The sequence below is a fragment of the Megascapheus bottae genome, chromosome 4 (genome assembly GCF_031878675.1).
Source record: "Megascapheus bottae isolate mThoBot1 chromosome 4, mThoBot2.hap1, whole genome shotgun sequence".
NCBI classification, from domain to species: Eukaryota; Metazoa; Chordata; class Mammalia; order Rodentia; family Geomyidae; genus Megascapheus; species Megascapheus bottae.
The window spans coordinates 51,175,372-51,194,543 of record NC_143512.1 but is presented as its reverse complement, the minus strand read 5'-3'; the positions used below and the strand labels follow the sequence as shown (position 1 = coordinate 51,194,543).

Below are 19,172 nucleotides of genomic sequence, written 5' to 3'. Positions count from 1 at the left end.
GACCATGTAAGAAAATGCTACCTGTGTGCTTTGGAACAATTGCCCGTGTCTGATGATTCCTCAGAAATCTTCAAAATACAAGTTCAGATGGTGGGTAATTGCAGTAAGTACAATGCAGTTGGCAGAAGTAGTGTTGTTTTCTGTGAATAAAACTCATTTAATTAGAAAACCAGTCTTCATGTGATTGACAGACTCATCAGAGAAAATGTCCCGCTTTCAAATTGCCTAGGAATAGGACTAGACATAAGTATATTCTTAAGAGCTTATACTTAGCTATAGAATGTTCTCCTTCAATAAATTACAGATTTGTGTATTTAGCTTAAAAAATTAGTGAATTACCAAAATAGGATTGGCCCTAGCTTCCAAAGTAGTGGGGGCAAATATTACCGGACATGCCTTCGTCATAAACCCTAGGTGCTTTACATGTACTGCCTAATAACAACTGCAGCTAGCACTGACTAAGCATTTCCTGCATACCGGTAAGTTGCAAGGAATGGACCAATGAGCACACCTCTAAAAAAAAAAAAAGACTAAATAAGGCATTGTAATTTCTATCCATAGGAATAATTTTTTTTAACAAATGAAGGAACTCAGATATAGGACACTTATAAATCAGTTATTTGTATTAAGGCCATCTAGCTGGAAACTTGAAAATCCAGGCAATTTGACCCTACAGGCTTGCATTTATGCACTTCTTCACAGTTCTCTCCAAAATATGCATGTTAGATTGTATTTTCCTTGTGTCACAGATGAACACTGAAATTCAGAAAGGTTAAGCAATTTGTATTACACAGCTTGTAAGTGGGAGAGCCAGGATTTATACTTGGGCCTGTCTCTAAACAGACGCTATAATGTCTTTCTCTCTGGGTACCACATGGCAGTACAGCCTGAGAGAAAAAGGGAGGCACAGAGAAAGTTGGGGAAGGAAAAGAACTGCAAAGCAACCAGAATTCCAGGGATTGTCACTGACCTTTAGTGTAGGCCCTATAGACATTGGAATTTTTTTTTCTCTTAGAGCCACTTGTTTAGTTGCTATGGTGGTGGGTACAGTTTCCAGTGAACTTTAATTCACATTCATTAAAAATCTTATTTATCTAGTTTAGGAATGCATTTTAGAGTTGGAGTATGGCTCAAATAGTAGAACAGTTGTGTAGCAAGCTCAAGCTCTGTGTTCAAACTCCAGTACCTCAAAAGAAAAGGAACTGGGGGTTGGGGGGGAGGGTAATGGGTACCAAGACATGTGAAAGGGTATCAACGTGTGTGAATTAATGCACCTTCTATCTGGCAAATATCATGTAACCCTTTTATTAATTACAATAAAAAATTAAAAAAAAAAAGAAAAGGAACTATGTATTTTCCTTTTTTCCCCCTTTCTCTCTCTGGTTACTCACAACACAAAGAACTCCTTAGAGAACTGAGAACATGCACACATATGTGCAGGCTAGCCATTGAAAAAGGAGACCAAGTAGAACACACACACACACACACACACACACACACACACACACACACACACACACACACATTCCCCCTAGGCAGTCTATTTCTCAAAAATAGGAACCCCACAAGGGGTGTTTTCTTTGGCTCAGCATGAGATAGATGGGTGAGGGGTGGCTGAATTGTGTTCCTCCATGCCAACCTGGATGGTTATGTCTTTTGTTTAGCCTTGGTTATGTTTTAGCATTCATAAATTGGTACTTCTCTTTTTTAATTTCATTTATACAATAACAAATTGCTCATTTCAATAGTCATTGAATTGGGGCCACTAAAATTGGCTGCATTTTTCTTGATAAAGAACTAAAAGGGGACCGGGAGTTTGGCCTAGTGGTTAAAGTGCTTGCCTAGCATGCATGAAGACCGGGGTTCAATTCCTCAGTACCACATACATAGAAAAAAGCCGGAAGTGGTGCTGAGGCTCAAGTGGTAGAGCTCTAGCCTTGAGAAAGTCCAAGGACAGTGCTCAGGCCCTGAGCTCAAGCCCAGGACTGGCAAAAAAAAAAAAAAAAAAAAAAAGAACTAAAAGGTATGCTTGGGGTCAGTTCCAATACTAGACTTTCTGTGGAAGGAAGCTTCAGTCTCCCATCTCCTCCAGAGACCCACTGTCATGAGGACAATAGAGTGGAAACAGGAATGTGGAGAACGTTGGAAGTCAGAGTACTGCTTGGCATTTTAAGTATCTGAGAAGCCAAGTACTCCTGTCCTTAGCAAAATGTTGTAGAACTTTCTCTCTCTCTCTCTCTCTCTCTCTCTCTCTCTCTCTCTCTCTCTCTCTCTCTCTCTCTCTCTCTCTCTCTCTCTCTCTCTCTCCCTCCCCTCCCCCAACCCTTTCCTGGGAATGGAACCCAGGGGCTTATGCTTGCTAGAGCTAGTGCCCTCTTCCTTGAACCATAACCGTCATCCTTTTGCTTTTAGGCATTGTTGTTATTGTTTGTTTGTTTGTTTGTTTTTCAGATAGGGTCACAGGCTTTTGCACTGGACTTGTTTCAAATGATGATCCTCCTGTGTTTGCCTCCTGAGTCTCTAGCTTTAATGGTGTTAAGGCTTCTCTAAAAGTTGGACTCTAAGGACAAAGGGAGAATAGATATTGGAACAACTTTATACAATTGCTGGGGGGGTTTCTCTAAAGGAGTTAATAGACTGTGATAATTTTTTACCTATAGGAATATGTGCTCCTGCCCACTCTCCATAAATATCCTAGAAAATTGTGGGTAAAGAAAGTTGTAAAGAAAGGTAGTACTTTAAGGTCAGCAGTGGCCTAAACAATGAAATTTAAAGCTTAAACATTTGAGTGTGACCTCTCACTAATAGCTTTTATGAAGTAAAAGGTCAAAAGCTAGACTTCCACAGTCTACGAGTTTTGAATGTGTGTCCTTTCAAGTGGTGGTTTAGTGGCTCTGTTATTTTCTTTTTCTTTGTGTTCAACTGCCTTTTAGCTTTTACATGGTGACATGCTTCTCACTTTTAGTCATCAAGAGACCTGAGAAAGAAAAGAAACTGCCCTTTTGAATTTTATGTGTGGGTCTGTAGATTCCAGTCACAAGTGGAGGCATCGGATAGGTGACTAGGTCAAGAAGATAAATTTTTTTAAAACATGGTATCTGAGAGTAATGGTTGTGAAAGTTCAGCTGGAAAATACTAATTCAAATGCCCAACACATTTGAATGCCAGGATTGTAATGTGCATGACTCTTTTGATAATCATTTCAGTTTAAGTAACCATCTACTCACCGGAAGCCTCTCATTTGCTCTCTAGACAAAAGATGGGCTCAAGAGAAAGGAAGTCCCTGTTGGAAGATTCTGCAAAGCATTGAAAAACATGAAGAATTTGCAAGTCTGTGGGGGCCTCTCTTGCCAGCAGCTGCTATGGTGGTGTGAGAATTAAGGGTACCTGGAGACCTGTTTACAAAATTCAATGCTAGGTTCAAGTGCATGCGGTGTCCATCTACCCTTTGATTTAGGGAAAGTAACTTAACTGTCCTAAGCTTACTGTTATTTCAGTGGGGGACAAAATGGAAATAATAGTTACCATTACCTTGAAAGGCTGTTGTCAAGTTCAAATACAAGTAAAGTCCTCTACATTCAGCAGCTGGCATGTCACATATATGACTAAATGGCTGAGATGGATTTCTATAATTTCCTTTCCTAGGTCGTTTCTAGTTATATGATTTGTATGTTGCAATAAGATTATTCACAAGACTACTTCCATCTTTTTGAGGTTTCATGAGTAATAGGAAGGTTCAAGCTCTGCCCTAGGCAAAAGTACTTTCTTGGCTTTCCATTTCCTACTGAGAATTTTAAGCCCAGTCTACCCAGCATCCTTGGCTTTCTGATCCCTCCTGACTTGAGGTCTTTTAGCCAAGAACTGTGTGTGGATAAGAACGGTGATAGGCAAGTTGGTTTTCAGGTTCAAGATGTGATTATGAGGTTGCTCAGCAATGGAGCAGCACCAGAAGCTCTGTCCAAAACCAGCAGACAAAAAAATGACTGGTTCACTTTGCAAAGCCATCCTCTTCGTTGTCACTAAGCATAGAAAACCAGTCCACAACAGAACAGCTTCAGGGACTGCCAGAGACTGTTTTTCCACAGGTTGCTTCCTACCTATTCACTGGCTAACAATAGGAACAAAGAATGGGGGTTTCCTTCTTTCCTGCTCAGGCCTATTTGTCAGTGATGGCTTCAGGGAACTGTGAACCTCTCAGAAAAAGAAATCCAGGCTATGGCCTCAGGGCACAATTCACTTAAGCTCCAGTCTATTCAGGTCCCCTTCAGGAATGAGGAGGCCTATGGCTTTGCTAGAGGCAAGGCTCTCTGCAATTCTATCCTGGACTTCACTAAGTCAGCTTCAAAGCTTTCACTTTTCCTCAAAACCAATGGAAAAACACAAATCCAACTACTAGATAGAAAATGGGGCAAAGGCATGAACAGGCAAGCCACCATGCTCTCAGCAGGCGCGCACACACACACACACACACACACACACACACACACACACACACACTGGGGTTTGAATTCAGGGCCTTTTACTCTCCCTTGACTTTTTTGCTGAAGACAGGTTCTCTGTCACTTGACTTACACCTCCACATGAGGCTTTTTGTTGGTTAATTGGAGATAAGAGACAGATTTTTCTGTAGCTTCCAACCACAATTGTTAGATTTCAACCCCCGAAGTAGCTAAGATTACAAGCATGAGCCTCAGTACCAGGTTGATATTTGCTTTTAAATATTAAAATTGTAATCTTTCTCACCATTAAAAAAATCAAATGCAAACGAACACTCCACTTTTCACTTATTAGACTGCTAAAATTAAGCAAAAATTACTAACAAACTGCATTGTCTGTGATCAGGGGAATAAAAATGATACAGAGGTCAATTCTAAAATGATAGATTTTCACACATGTAAATACACATAAAATATGTCCAACAAATAGTTAAAGGAAAGCATGGGTAGATTTACTTGTGCTAAAGCAGTACTGTCCCCAGCACACACTAAGTGATTAAGTGTGGCTCAGACCAGGGCATAGAATCTTTTCCTACAAGGCCATATTAGAAACAGATCACTATGGTTGCCTCCAGAAAAAAAGACTGGAGCCTAGGCTGCTGAGATAGAGTATAGACTTTAAAATGGTGTCTATGGATTTCTTACTAGCTCTTTTTGTTTTTGCCAGTCATGGATACTGATCCCAGGGCCTGAGCATTATCTTTGGGCTTTCTCAAGGCTAGAACTCTACCACTTGAGCCACAGTATCAACTTCCAGCTTTTTTTCTATATATGTGGTACCGAGGAATCAAACCTGGGTCTTCATGTATGCTAGGCAAGCACTCTTACCACTAGGCCAAATTCCCGGCCCCTTACTAGCTCTTCTTTAAAAACAAAAACAAGCACATTCTTGTCTACCCTACTGTCCTGCAAATTTTCCCGTCACTCCTTTGTTTTGTTCTCATGTTAGTAGGGCCCAAATCAAAGGCTTCATGTGTGGTAAGCACTCACTGTACCACTGACCTACAGCCTCAGCCTCTCTGCTCATTCTTAGCATATCTTGCCTTTCTCTAACAGAGAAAATAAAATCACTAGTGGGAACCTGTTCAACTCTTGTGAGCAGCAAACTTCTATGTACTCTTGCCTGGAACACATCTGTGCTTTCCACTTTCTTTTCTTCTCCCAGTCCTGACGTGCCCAGAGGCTCCTCTGGAACCTCCCCCTCTTCTTTCCAAATCCTAAGATTCTCCTTTCCTCTTGATTCTGTCAATTGCTATATAAATTCACCAGAGTGTCTTAGATCCTGAATCACTCCTGACTCTCTTCCCTTTTTGTGGTTAAATGTTTTGCCTGTTTCCTGTGTTGTTCCCCCTGCTCATTCTGCAAGTTGCCTCTGCGTCTTCTTACACCATATCACACATTCTCATACATTTATGAGTAGGCTCTTGGATGCAGAAATTTCTGGGGACCTCTTTCTGTGCACCTACACACTAAGTAAGTAGCTAAGCAACCTACTACCCTCTATACTGACCATCCATCCATCTACTTTGCATATTCCACAGATACCTCACCTTCACTCTGCCCAAACCTGTCTTCTCTACATTCTTTCTTTCCATGTGTGGCTCTGTTATCCACCTACTTGACCAAACCAGATCAAACCTGGGGGTCATCCACTCATCTTTTCTTTGTCCAGTGCTTAAAATGCCAGTATCACGCTTGTCTTTGAGTCTGCTCTCTGAGGTACTATCTTACCATCTTACTTCTGACCACCTGTCCTCTATGTTACTAAGCTAGATTTCCCAGCATATCTGGGTCTGCTTATCTGTGTGTGTGGGGAAAGTGATGCTGGAGTTTGAACTCAGGGCCTTGTTCTCTCTGGCTTGGCTTTTTCAGCTCAAGGTTGGTATTCCACCCCTTGAGCTATACTTCCACTGACCAGTCTGCATTCAGCCTTTATTCATAATCCCTTCTCCACACATTCTTACTGATCCTTGTGATGGCTTTTTCTTCCATCAGGATAAATTCCAAGTGTCTTTACAAGATTATCAGACACTGCATGACCAGTTCAAAAACCATCTTTGCATTCTAATGAACTTCTTTCAGGTATTTTGCTTATTTGTTTTATTTTGTGGTGCTGAGGATCAAACCCTAGGGCCTGTGTGTGTTTGCTAAGTGCTCTCTCACTAAGCTATATCCCAAAGCCATGGCATTTGTTTATTTTTTGTAAGTATGTTTGTTTGTTTGAGACAGACTTACTATAATCTGTATAGTACAGACTGATTTTGTACTTGCTACATAGCTCAAACTGGTCTGGAATGTGGCTCTCCTACGTCAGCCTCCGATGTGTTGGAGTTACAAACATATGCTTGGCCTTCCTTCTGTTTTTTAATACCTCATGTTCTTTCCCATGACTCCCATTTCTTGGAAGTGTTCTCTCCCCTTTTTTTCTTCCTCCTCCTGGTTGATTTCTACTCATCCTTTAGCCTCAGCCTAAAACCTCTTTCTTCAGAATCTCTGGCTTGATTTCCATCTCTCTTGGTTTCCCATCTCTACAGCATTCATGGCACCCTGCACTTGCTCACTATTCTTGTGTGCTCTTATTCGTTGGTTGTGATTCCTCTACATGATTGGGATTGAAGATGACACTTACACCCTTCTAGATCATCTGTGTGGCCACTGCCACGGTCCCCTGAACATGGTAAACACTGACTTTTTGCATGAACTGATGAATGCACAAGCAATCCAAATCAAATCTACAATGCATCTTAACCAAGTAATATAAACAAGGCCCTGCTGCTTTTTGTTTTTGTTTTTTTTTTTTTGCCAGTCCTGGGCTTGGGCTCAGGGTCTGAGCACTGTTCTTGGACTTTCTCAAGGCTAGAGCTCTACCACTTGAGCTTCAGCATCACTTCCGGCTTTTTTTCTATGTATGTGGTACCAAGGAATCGAGCCCAGGTCTTCATGCATGCAAGGCAAGCACTTTAACCACTAGGCCAAACTCCCGGCCCCAGCCCTGCTGCTTTGGTGGAATTCTTAGGGAGAAATAGCTATCTAAAAGTACTCGTTACAATAATTCTGAAAATCATATTAAGTGAAGTAAGCCAGGCCCAAAGGAGCATAGGTTCCCTGGTTTCCCTCATTTGTAATAATTAGTACACATCTAGGATTCTCCTAGCAGAGGATTACAATAGCTCAAAAATTATGTACATATGGTCATACAGGATGAGACTAAAGGAAATGAACTCCAGGATATGGAAATAAGAGGTTTATGTTTGTGTTGTTCTTAATGCACTATGTGATGTTATTTCTTTTCTCTTTTTTCCCCTTATGATTAATCTCATGTGGTTACTATATTTGACTTTGTTACCTGGTATATTGTATATATGTTCATTTGTTTATTTGAAACAGGGAAGGGAAGGGAGGAAAACAAGATGATTGGGATTAGGTGGGGGTAAGGAAAGGGGGACAAAAACATGAGAAGGGGTATCAATGTGTGAGAAGAATGCACCTACTGCCTGATGAATGTGACTGTAACCCCTCTAGACATTACCCCGACAATAGAATACAATAAAAAATAAAGGGGAGAAAAAGAATAATAATTCTGATCAATTTGTATTTGTATTTGATATATTTTAGAATTTCTTAAATGGTACATGTCTCTATCTTCTTTTAAATCTATTTATATTTTATAGATGGAGCTTTACTATATTGCCCAGACTGGTTTTCAGCTTCTAGGTTGGAGTAATTCTCAAGCTTCAGCTTCCCAAGGAGTTGGGATTCCAGATTCTACCTGACTAAAGAGGTTCATTTTCATTTGATTTTGTTTTTAAGGGACTGAAAGCAGGGCCTTGCACATGCTGAGAACATGTCTTACTACTGTGGTGAAGCCCTTCCCTCATCTTTCTAAAACTATGGATATCTATACATGCATATGTGCTCATTCATGCAAGTGTGTCAGAAAATTACACTGCCAAATGATCTTTGTTATTCAGTATTTCGGCTAAAAATCTGAGAGTTTTCTTTATCAAGTTTTCCAAAAGTTTATGTTGAGACAACTACATACTGCCACAGAGTACTTTTTAAATGCATCTTAGTGGCAGCTAGAAGTAAGTACATTCTGTATTACACTGCATTGATGACACAAAATGATGTCTACATTCAGAGGATCAAGGCTGACTGGCTTCAGAACTGAGACTTGGAGTTGCCAGAAGAGGAAGTGTTTGGGAACTAGGAAATATGGTTACCAGATCAGTTCTGAAGGAGAAGGAGAATTAGTGAGTATGTGAATCCTAGTGATTTTTCAGCCAGAATTTTTAGGAATGCAATCAGAGTGTAAGTAAAACTTCTGGAAACTGAAAGAAATAAACATCCACTTGAATAAATAAATAGAGCAGGGAATGAAATGCCATAACCCTATTTGTTTAGGGTTTTGAAGAAAATAGCACTGTAACCAGTAAGTATTGCTTAGTACATCTCATGGAGTTTGCTGTAAAAGGAAGCAAGAGAATGTGTGTGTTAGGCAGGAGGGCCAGAGTTTTTTCCTTCTCTGCACCAGGACTCTGGAAGACTCCCCACAGCCTGGTATGCTTCCTACCTACCAGCTGGCCTCAGGCTTTGTCCCACACCCCCACAACCAGGCTGAGTCTTGTCAGCTTTTCCCATCCAATGGCTTTTGGATCTGCCCACAGTCTCTATCCTGGTACAAGCCCTACAGTCTCCCAGCCTGGCCTATGGGCAGGAAAAGAGTCTCTGAGGCAGGGAGAAAACAATGCACTGGAGAGACGGGACTGCTGAAATTCATGCCTGATCCCAGCATTTCCATGTTTCAGTATCCTCTTCTGTGGGAAGAGAAAGGCAATAGCACTGGCCCATAGTGCTGTGTGAGGATTTAATGCAATGATATGTGTAAAGCTCATAAAACAATACTTGGTTCATAGAAACAAGTCTACACATATAGCTTCCTTCTTTCTTCCTCCTTCCTCTCTTCCTTTTTCTCCCTCCCTCCTTCCTTCCTTCTTTCTCTGGATCTCTGAGCTGCACTCCTACCCCCTTCTTGATCCATTCTTGCCTTATTTGAATCAATTTTCCTAGAGTGATCATGTTTAAATCCACTCTGATCCTCATAGCTTCTTGCTGAAAACACTTGCAAAAGTTACCTGTAGCTTTTACAAATCACCTCTACAGCCAGGATTTGGTCTGGGCCCTGTCTTTTCCAGCCTCAACTCACAGTCTTGTCTTTGCTGTTAGGGATTCAGGCTCTTTGACCTTCTTTCGGTTCTTTAAACTTGGGGAGCTTCCCTCCACCTCAGGGCTTTACACAAGCCATTTCCTCTGCCCGGAACCAGCCAACTCATCCTTCCCGTCTGGGCTGGAGTGACAGCACTTCCTCAGGGAGCCCCTTCCTAGTGGCACTAACTAGGTCAACTTGCTCAGAGTTTTGGTCTGACATGTACCTGTGTGTTACTAGACTAACAACCCTCTCATTTCTGCAGTGGAAACACAGGAAGGCAGGAACCTTGTCTAGTTTCAGCTTCCTCCAACCATTAGAATCTAGCTCATGGTAAGTACTCAATATTTATTAAATAAGGGGGCACTCATACCCAGTGTCGTCAATTTTGCTGTGAAGATTTGTAATAGGTACCAAGAACCACCTTGCACCAAAAGCCCCACGTGCTTTCCCCAATTCCCGCTTCATTTCCTTTATTAAGGTAGTTCATTCCCCATTGCACTTGGTGTCTATTCTTAGAAAAATTGATCCTTGTGTTGGCATTAGACAGTGATCTTTGAGTGACATGAACGGCTTTCATTTTTCTTCTGCAAACTGTTTATGATTCCCAAGAAAGGACAAGATGATAGGTGTCACAAGGGGAAAATATTCAGCCAGCCAAATCCAGGAGGGATTCCTCACCCAACAAGTTAGCTTGCTCACTGGTCTTTCTGCCCCAAATTGCAGAGAGGGCTACATGAGCAGCTCTAACACTAGCAGAAGAAGGTAGAGCATCCACCATTTTAATTTTATCTGGGGCTTAAACTCTAGGTCTGAGCACTGTCCCTAAGCTTTAAATGCTCAAGACTAGAGCTCTACCACTTAAGCCACTGCTGCAGTTCCAACTTGGTTCTCAATCTCTCTCTCCCTCGCTCCCTCCCTCTCTCCCCCCCATCTCTGTACTTAATTGTACATAAGAGTGTTTCAAATGACAATCTTCAGGATCCTGGGCTATCAGACTTCTGCGTACCTAGGATATTGGGTGTGAGCCATTTGAAAGAAATATTTCCCCATAACCCAACTCTATTCTTGCAGCAAGGGGCCAAAGAAGCTAAGGGTTTCACTCAAGTTACATAAAGGAGCTCAGAGGAAGAAACTGGGATTTGTTAGGTGACTGCCACTTTGAGCACCAGTTCACAGTTTAGGTGTGTTTATAGGTAGACATATAGCTGCGTGATGTGGATTTCATTACTCACGTGTGTGTGTGTGTGTGTGTGTGTGTATTTTTTATGGGTCATGGAGCTTGAACTCGGACTGGGCACTGTCCCTGAGCTCTTCAGCTCAAGGCTACACCCTACCCTTGAGCCAAATCCCACTTCCCATTTTTAGAGGTTAATTGGAGATAAGAGTCTCAGGTCCTTTTGTGCCCAGGCTGGCTTTGAACCTTGATCCTCCGCTCTCAGTCTCCTGAGAAGCTAGGATTACAGGCGTGAGCCATGGTTCCCAACAATCATTTCTCATATTTTACAGATATAAACACGGACATTCAGAAAGTCCTGGTGCAAAGAGGAGAATTTGCCCATGGGATAACTTGCTGTCACTGCGTGGTGATTCTGGCTTGGCCACTTCTTTGGTCTTGTGTGAGCTGGCACTCTGTGCTCCTAGGATGATCACAGGCTCTGGGTTGTGGAAGGCAGACCTGGTTGATGCTTGTCTTGGTGTCATCGGCAATAGCACCTCACTTCTCTCAACCTCTCCCAACAGAGATTATAGGTGTGTGTACGACCATTCAACGGTTTGTAAAATGGAGATATATTATGACCAGGTCATGGAGAGACTACAAAAACAATAGAATTTTGGAGATAGATTGCCTGCCTTCCTTCCTTCCTTCCTTTCTTTCTTTCTTTCTTTCTTTCTTTCCTTTTTTGGAGAGAAAGTTCATGGCCTCTGACATAAAATACATCCAATAAATTAGCTCCCCTTATTCCTTCCTTCCTTTCTTCCTTCCTTTTTTCTGTTCTCTTTCCTTTCTTTGATTTCTCTCTTTTCTTTCTTTCTTTCTTTCTTTCTTTCTTTCTTTCTTTCTTTCTTTCTTTTTCTTTCTTTCTGTCTTGGGGCTTGAACTCAGGACCTGAACATTGTCCTTGAGCTTTCCTCAAGGCTACTATTCTACCACTTGAACCACAGCACCATTTGTAGGTTTTTTGTTTTTTTGGTTTTTTTGGTTTTTTTTGCCAGTCCTGGGCTTGAGCTCAGGGCCTGAGCACTGTCCTTGGACTTTCTCAAGGTTAGAGCTCTACCACTTGAGCCTCAGCACCATTTCTGGCTTTTTTCTATGTATGTGGTACTGAGGAATCGAACCCGAGTCTTAGTGCATGCTAGGCAAGCACTCTACCAGTAGGCCAAACTCCCGGCCCCCATTTGTAGTTTTTTTTTGTATGTATGTGGTACTGAGGAATCAAACCTAGGGCTTCATGCATGCTAGGCAAGCACTCTACCACTAGGTCATGCTCCTGGCCTCCCTCTCTTCTTCACTCTTTCGTTCTTGTATTCCACAACTGGAGCTTGAACGTAGAGCCTGGGTGCTGTTCTTTAGCTTTCTCGCTCAAGGCTGACACTCTACCACTTGAGTAACAACTCCACTTCCAGCTTTTTTGGTGGTTAGTTGGAGATTGGCATCTACAGAGTTTCCTGTATAGCTGTCTTTGAATCTTGATCCTCAATTCTCAGCCTCCTGAGTAGCCAGTTACAGGTGTGAGTACCCAGCACCCAGCAAAGGCCTCTTGTTTTTAGCAAGAAGTGAAGCCACAGTGCATCATTTGACATTCTGACCTTGGTCGCTGAATGAAGTTCCCTGGAATAGTGTAGCGATAGCCTTACTGGCTTCGGTGTGAGCTAATGGGCATGCATAGTTAACATCAACCCCTCCAGTCTAAAGACCAGATGGGGCACCAAGCTCACAGCTCCCATCTCTTTACCAATCAAGTTCACCACCTGCTCCTTCATGGGTCATGTAATTGAAACAGAATTCATTTTTCTTTTACTGGCAAGTCTAGAGCCCAGAGGAGGAGTGTCAGCACAGAATCCTACAGAGAACCCCCAGCCTCAGCTTCAGCTCATACTAATTAAGTCAGTGACTTAGGGAACTGTCTCTTCTTCAAGATTAAGAGGTGGGTGTAAATATTTTCCTTTGGCCCCAGTAAATGTTCTTGATTACGGTCATAAAAATGCTAAGCTCCAGTGGCTCTTATTGAAGGCCACTGAAAACGCCTCATTCCCTAAAGAACCTAATTGTTGATTCTAGTGCATCCAAACAGGTGTTCTTTAGATTGCTTTTTCTAATATCTTTTCACAAGAAAGATCGATTGAATTGCTACTGGGAGCTGATTAGCAATTGTTTCTATATTCATCCAAAATTTTATCTTTCATTCTGCCTGTTGGATGAGGGATTATCTTTGAAGTCTATAAATGTAAGCAGGCAGATCCTTTGTCCTCTTCTAGGACTTTTCTATTTAAAATACAGAGTCATCTTTGATTATTCTCTTTCATCAGGTGTGATATTATATGTGTACTAAGTGTTTATTGAATATTTGTGGAAGAGACAATAGATTAATTAACCCTATGTTTGATTGCATACATATTCAGTTTGTTCCCCTTAGGTGTTTGGGCTCTAGAATTCTGAATATCTAATTTTCTGTTTCTACAGTGTTATTCTGTTCCTTCTGCTAGCATTTCTTCCATTTCTCCTTCATTTTTGGACAGCTCTCCATTCATGCAAGATTCTCATCAAATGCCAATTTCTCCAGCTCACTGTGGTCAACACAATGTCATGGACTCATCATTTTAGAACAAAGGAATAAAAAGGGCTCCATGTGGTTTCCAAATCCCATCTCATTCTGGCTCTCAATTTTCTTCCTGGTTGGTATCTGTACCCTTACTGAGAGGTATTTGTCACCCACTGAGACAATGTGAAACTCTTCAGATGAGCTAGAGGCAACCAAGTGTGCTGCCATACAGAGACTAAGTGCTTAAAGAGCATAAGCCAATAGATCTGAAAACGGATTCTTCAAAAGCAGGGTGTACCCAAACATAGAAACGATCAATGTGGTTCTTCAAAATCAGCAACTTCATACATGGCTTTAGACCTACAGGTCATCTGTCTGGATGCTTCTACAAGGCAAGTGTTGGAGGGTCTTATTTAAAGTCACCTGTCTATAGAAAGCAGAGTTCAGTATACAGCTGTCCTGAGTGCTACACCAGACATGACTTCAGGCATAATTTAACATCTATCAGTTCATGCCAAAGTGTAAAGTACACTTCATGACTGAATAGGAGTAACTGGCTAACTGCTCCTACTTCCTCACCCCTCTCCCTTTCAGTTCTTGTTTCTAAGCAGCAGAGTTGTGGTTCAGTGACTTCTGTCTGGGTAATATGAAAGCGGGGCACCTAGCCAATTTTGATGAGCTAACTGTTTCCCTAAATTATCATGCCTGAGCAAAGGGCTTTAAGCTTGGCTGTTCAACACATATCTTTATATCTGGGGGATGGGCTGTGCATGGGTATGTATCATCAAATCGCCTGAATTTTATACTGCAGATTGTCAAGTGGTGAAAATTGTCATCCTTAGAAATGATTGACAGTTCTCTAGCCTGATTTCTGCTGCATGGAGTTAAGTAAAGACAAAAAAATCAACTCAATCTTCTTACCAACTCCTTGCTGAAAACACATGTGACAGGACTACACATTCTCAGTAGATTGATGGGAGAATGGGTACTTCAAAAGGCCTGGATGTCTTTGCAAAAGGTCCCAATTAACAGAATGTGGCTAACACCTCGAAAAATAAACGTTGCAGTGGGAATGAATCTTGCTCAGAGAGCTGGCTGTTGGCTGATTGCCTGGAGAGAGTGGTGGCCAGGGCTTGCCAGCTGGCTGATCCACATGCCTATAAAGAATGCGGTCAGCTTACACCTTGGCAAACTATGATTTTGATGGAAATCTTTGAGGTCGGCAGACGTTCTCCCTAGTAAATTGTGTTAGCTCAGGTCATTGCTTTTATTTGAGTAAAGAAACATATCTCAATGGCCAGAACAAGTAGGACTATGTCAGTACCCTGCTTCGAACTGATGCTTGTTACTGGATTGAAATAGACATTTACCCTAAAGGAGATGTAAGATGTAATTGAAGGTGGCAATTCATCTAATCCCCAGGTTAAAACAGTCATACCTTTGAAGTAACCCAATTGGCTCACCAACAAACACACATATCTGCCTACAACTCCCACTCAATAACATTTCTTTCTAAACTCTGAGCTCTGAAGTTACTACTGTCCTGTCTTCTGAGGTTCACTCACTCCCAGCCTTGCATACTTGTTATTTTGTTGGCTTTTCATAGGTCTGAAGGCAGCATCCTTATTATGGTGAGCTGAGCTTCTCAGTGAATAAAAGAGCTGCAGAGAGAATGCTTCTACATTCTAGAATGCAAAGGAAAACAATAGCACTTAAAAGCTGTTAGTAGGCCAGGAGCCTGGAGTGCTTGCCTAGCATTCACGAGGCCCTGGGTTCAATTCCTTGGTACCATATACACAGAAAAAGCTGGAAGTGATGTTGCAGCTCAAGTGGTAGAGCACTTGCCTTGAGAAGAAGCCCCAGGACTGGCAAAAAAAAAAAAAATGTTACTAAAAAAAGGGCAAAACATCCCTCCATCTTTCAAACAGATTTATTGTTTAAAATTTTTTCAAAGCTGGTTTATGTATTTATTTTTTTAAAAAGCATGTAAAAGTAGCCAGAACGAACATTGTATACAAATTTAAAAGGCAAATACAGACTGGGAGGAAAAACCATTTGCAATATTGTATATTTAACTAACAAAGGATCAATATCCTTATTATAAAAAAGTGGACAACAGAGTGATTTATGAAAGAAGAAATGACTATTTAATGTGGAGAAGCATTTTATACATTACTAATGAGCAAAAATGCAGACAAGCTAGATGCCAATGGCTTACAGATATGATTTTAGCTATTCATGACGCTAAGATCTAAAGAATTACTGTCTGAAACCAACCCTGAGTAGAAAAGTTACAAGACTCTAACTAGCAAAATGCTAGACTAGAGATATGGCTCAAGTGGAAGAGGGCCAACCTTGAGTAAGAAACGCAAGTAAGAGCACAGGCCTGGAGTTCAAGCCCTGATACCATTACACATACATATCATTATAAATCAAGACATTGTTGAACAACTTTTTAACACATGAAAAGTTGTGGAGAAATAAAGGATGAAGACAGTAGGTAAGAAAAACTTGTAAAGGAGTAAAAACTTATTTTGAAAGCTATTGAAAATTGGCAGGGCTGGGATTTTGGCCAATGGTAGAGTGCTTGCTTATCATACATACACACCTGGGTTCAATTCCTCATAGAAAAAGCCAGAAGTGGTGCTGTGGCTCAAGTGGTAGACCTCTAGCCTTGAGAGAGCCCAAGGACAGTGCTCAGACCCTGAGTTCAAGCCTCAGGATTGGCAACCAAAAAGAAAGGAAAGAAAATTGACTAATAGAGAATAGTTTAAAATTACTAGACTTCCATATAATCAAATTAGAATTAATATTTTGTGAGTATGTGATTGAGAAAAGATGGACTAAATGACTAGCTAACTGCTTTTTTAATGTCTATTGGTAATAGAATCAATTATGGTTCATTATTAACCATATTAACAGAAAATTAGACTTTACATGCTCCTAAAAATATGAAGCTATTTTAATAGACTGTGGTCCCTTATCAACATGTGTAAAACTTAAAGGTTTATAAACCAGATCCTTTCCCAGAGCTAAACTAGATTAGATGATCAATTAATGGCTAAAATGTTATTATATTTCTTTTTAATATTTCTTGTCAAAAACTTAGATATTCCTGATTCAACTTGTGCTTCTATTTGTATAATGTAATTTGGTCATAATTGGTTTCATTTCGATTGTCTTTACATTTGGGGTACTTATTATCTTTTCTCTTCTCCACTGGGAATGCCAAGTACCAATTTTTGCTATTTAGCAAGTCAGTGAGGAGCTTCCCACTGAGTGCCTTAATTATTGTTAATTGAATATTGTAAATGGTTTTCAGGATCACCATCTTGGCAATCCACACAGCATTCTTTTCCGTGAGGAGAAGTTAAAGCACAAAGAATCCCTCTTATTTCTTTTCACACAGTCATCAAATCAAGTAACAGCAGTAACCCATTCCTGCACAGACATCCTTTTTACATACCATATATCACAAATACACTTCACACTTAGGCCATAGCATCTGCTCAATGAATCTTAAACAATCGCTGTTATTTCAAAGGAATGAGTTCCAGTTCCAGCTGTTGGGGGAGCATCCCATTTCACATTCCAGGGCATCTCATCTGTCATGGTGTACTAATACCTTTCAGTAGGTCTCTCTCGTTATCATGCACCAGATCTAGGACTTTTTGCTGCTCTTTCATCAAAAGGAAAGATGCCTCAGAATATCTGAAGATATCAGAGATGCTACAGGCCAAAAAACAAAACCCAAACCAAAAACTTAAAGAGTAGAAAAATCATTGAGCCGGCCTTCCTAGGTGCTTCTTGCCTTATCAGGCACAATAAAAAAAAAAGATATGAGAAATTCAGTTTTCAAATTATATCTCCAGTTTTGTCAGGGCCTGGGAGCTAATGTTTCAGTGGAAGGAGGTTGCAGTAGAGTTGGTTTTAGTTACATAAAATATTATGAAGACCAGAAGAAGGTATGAGATATAATCTAGAGCCTTCTTCCCTACCAAAGTAGTCCATAAATCAACACAAAGAAGAGAGACAGGTCTTTTTGGATGGACAGCCTGGCTAGGATCTGTTCTACTATAAATTGCCTTTCCTGTCAGAATTTTTCCAGGAATATAACCCCTTGCTGTAAATTAATAGGTGTATCTCAGACTAGGAGAAAAACTCAAGATGCTCCATCTTAGTCTGTTTCTGCTGCTCTAACAAAATGTGTTCTATACCTTTGAGGGATTTTGCAAATAGAAATTTCTGCCTCCCTATTCTAGTCTATAAAGTTTAAACACAGGGCACAACTATATGCATTCACTGGCTGTTCAAGGTCCCCTTTCCCCTTCAAAGGTGCCACCTTCTTGCTGTGTCTGTATATGGGGGGAGGGACATGCAAGCTCCCTCAGTCTTCTTACATTAGGATGCTTAATCCCATTTGTATATACATATGACATATTGTATATATCTAATGTGTGTGTGTGTGTGTGTGTGTGTGTGTGTGTGTATGGTAGTTCACAAAATATAGGTCCCAAGAGAGTTTTGCCATAACGATATATCACATTAGCCTTTGTTTTGGGGGGAGTTTTTTCTTAATTGTTTTGCTTTGATTTTGATGCTGGTTGCAGGGCTTAAATTCGGGGTCTGGGCTTTATCCTGAGCTTTATCTGCTCAAGGCTAGTGCTCTACCACTTGAACCATAGCTCCACTTCTGACTTACTTTTTTCTTTTTGTTAGTTAGAGTTTCAGGAACTTTCCTGTCCTGGCTGATTTTGAACCCCAATCCTTAGGTTTCAGCCTCTCGAGTAGCTGGTGCTCACTGGGGAGTTCTTTTGCTTGGAATGGAGCTTAAATTCAGACCTTCATATTCTCACTCAACATTTTTTGCTCATGGCTGGACTCTACCACTTGAGTCACATCTCCATTTTTGGCTTTTTGCTGGTGAATTAGAGGTAACAGCCTCTCACACTTGTCTGACTGGGCTGCTCTGAACACTTCTCAGATCTAACTCTGAGTGGCTAGGATTGCAAGTGTGAGCCTCCTGTGCCAGGATAACTCTCATTTCCTTTTTTCTTTTTAGAGTTGCTTTTAGATTTAAAAATAGGTAGATATTAAAATCCCTAGAAATATATGATATTTCTACATTCTTATTGCCTTTGTGTCCTTTGAGCTTAGAATATCTGCTACATAATGTCCATAACTTTAAATAATTCATGAATTTGTCAATGTCTAGTTTCTTTTGTGGTTATCTTAATGACAAAATTGACTATACAGCAAATCAAATCAGTTGAGCATAATCCAATTTGGTCATTAGCTGAAAATACCAGAAGGACATTTCCCTCTGAATATATGTGGGTGCTGACGTGCCAAGAAGCCTATTTTGGAGTCATGGTCTGATACATGTGGGCTGTGGCTAATTCCCAGTCGGTGGTGGCTGGATTTGCCACATTACATTTCATGACAGGGTAAGCTTATTTTTAACTTTACGTGCGGTTAACACAGATTTCACAGAGGAGCTTGTTTAGTTAACGTTTCTCTCACTTACCATGGGAGACCCAAGTTACTGACTAGAACTTATGCTTAGAAGTGCCCTGAACATTGATGCCCGGGGAATGCCATCACACTCTTACTCACTTAGCTGGAAAGGCCCAGCTTAAATGTCTCCTCCTTTTTGAATTCTTCTCTGTTTTTTCTAGCCCTCCTTAGTGTTTCTTATTCATTTTA

General features: G+C 40.8%; 1 long non-coding RNA gene across 3 annotated transcripts in view; it reads right to left on the bottom strand.

Annotated features, from left to right (window-relative positions):
- Window positions 1-19,172, bottom strand: part of LOC150064447 (uncharacterized) — a 63,827-nt gene that overhangs the window by 3,321 nt on the left and 41,334 nt on the right. For 2 of the 3 annotated variants that reach the window (XR_016535268.1, XR_016535267.1), the window contains exons 6-7: window positions 16,933-17,195; window positions 22-140 (exon numbers count right to left, since the gene is read on the bottom strand). This is a non-coding gene — a long non-coding RNA (uncharacterized LOC150064447). The remainder of the gene's footprint in view (window positions 1-21; window positions 141-16,932; window positions 17,196-19,172) is intronic. The other variant, XR_016535269.1, reaches the window with a different exon arrangement.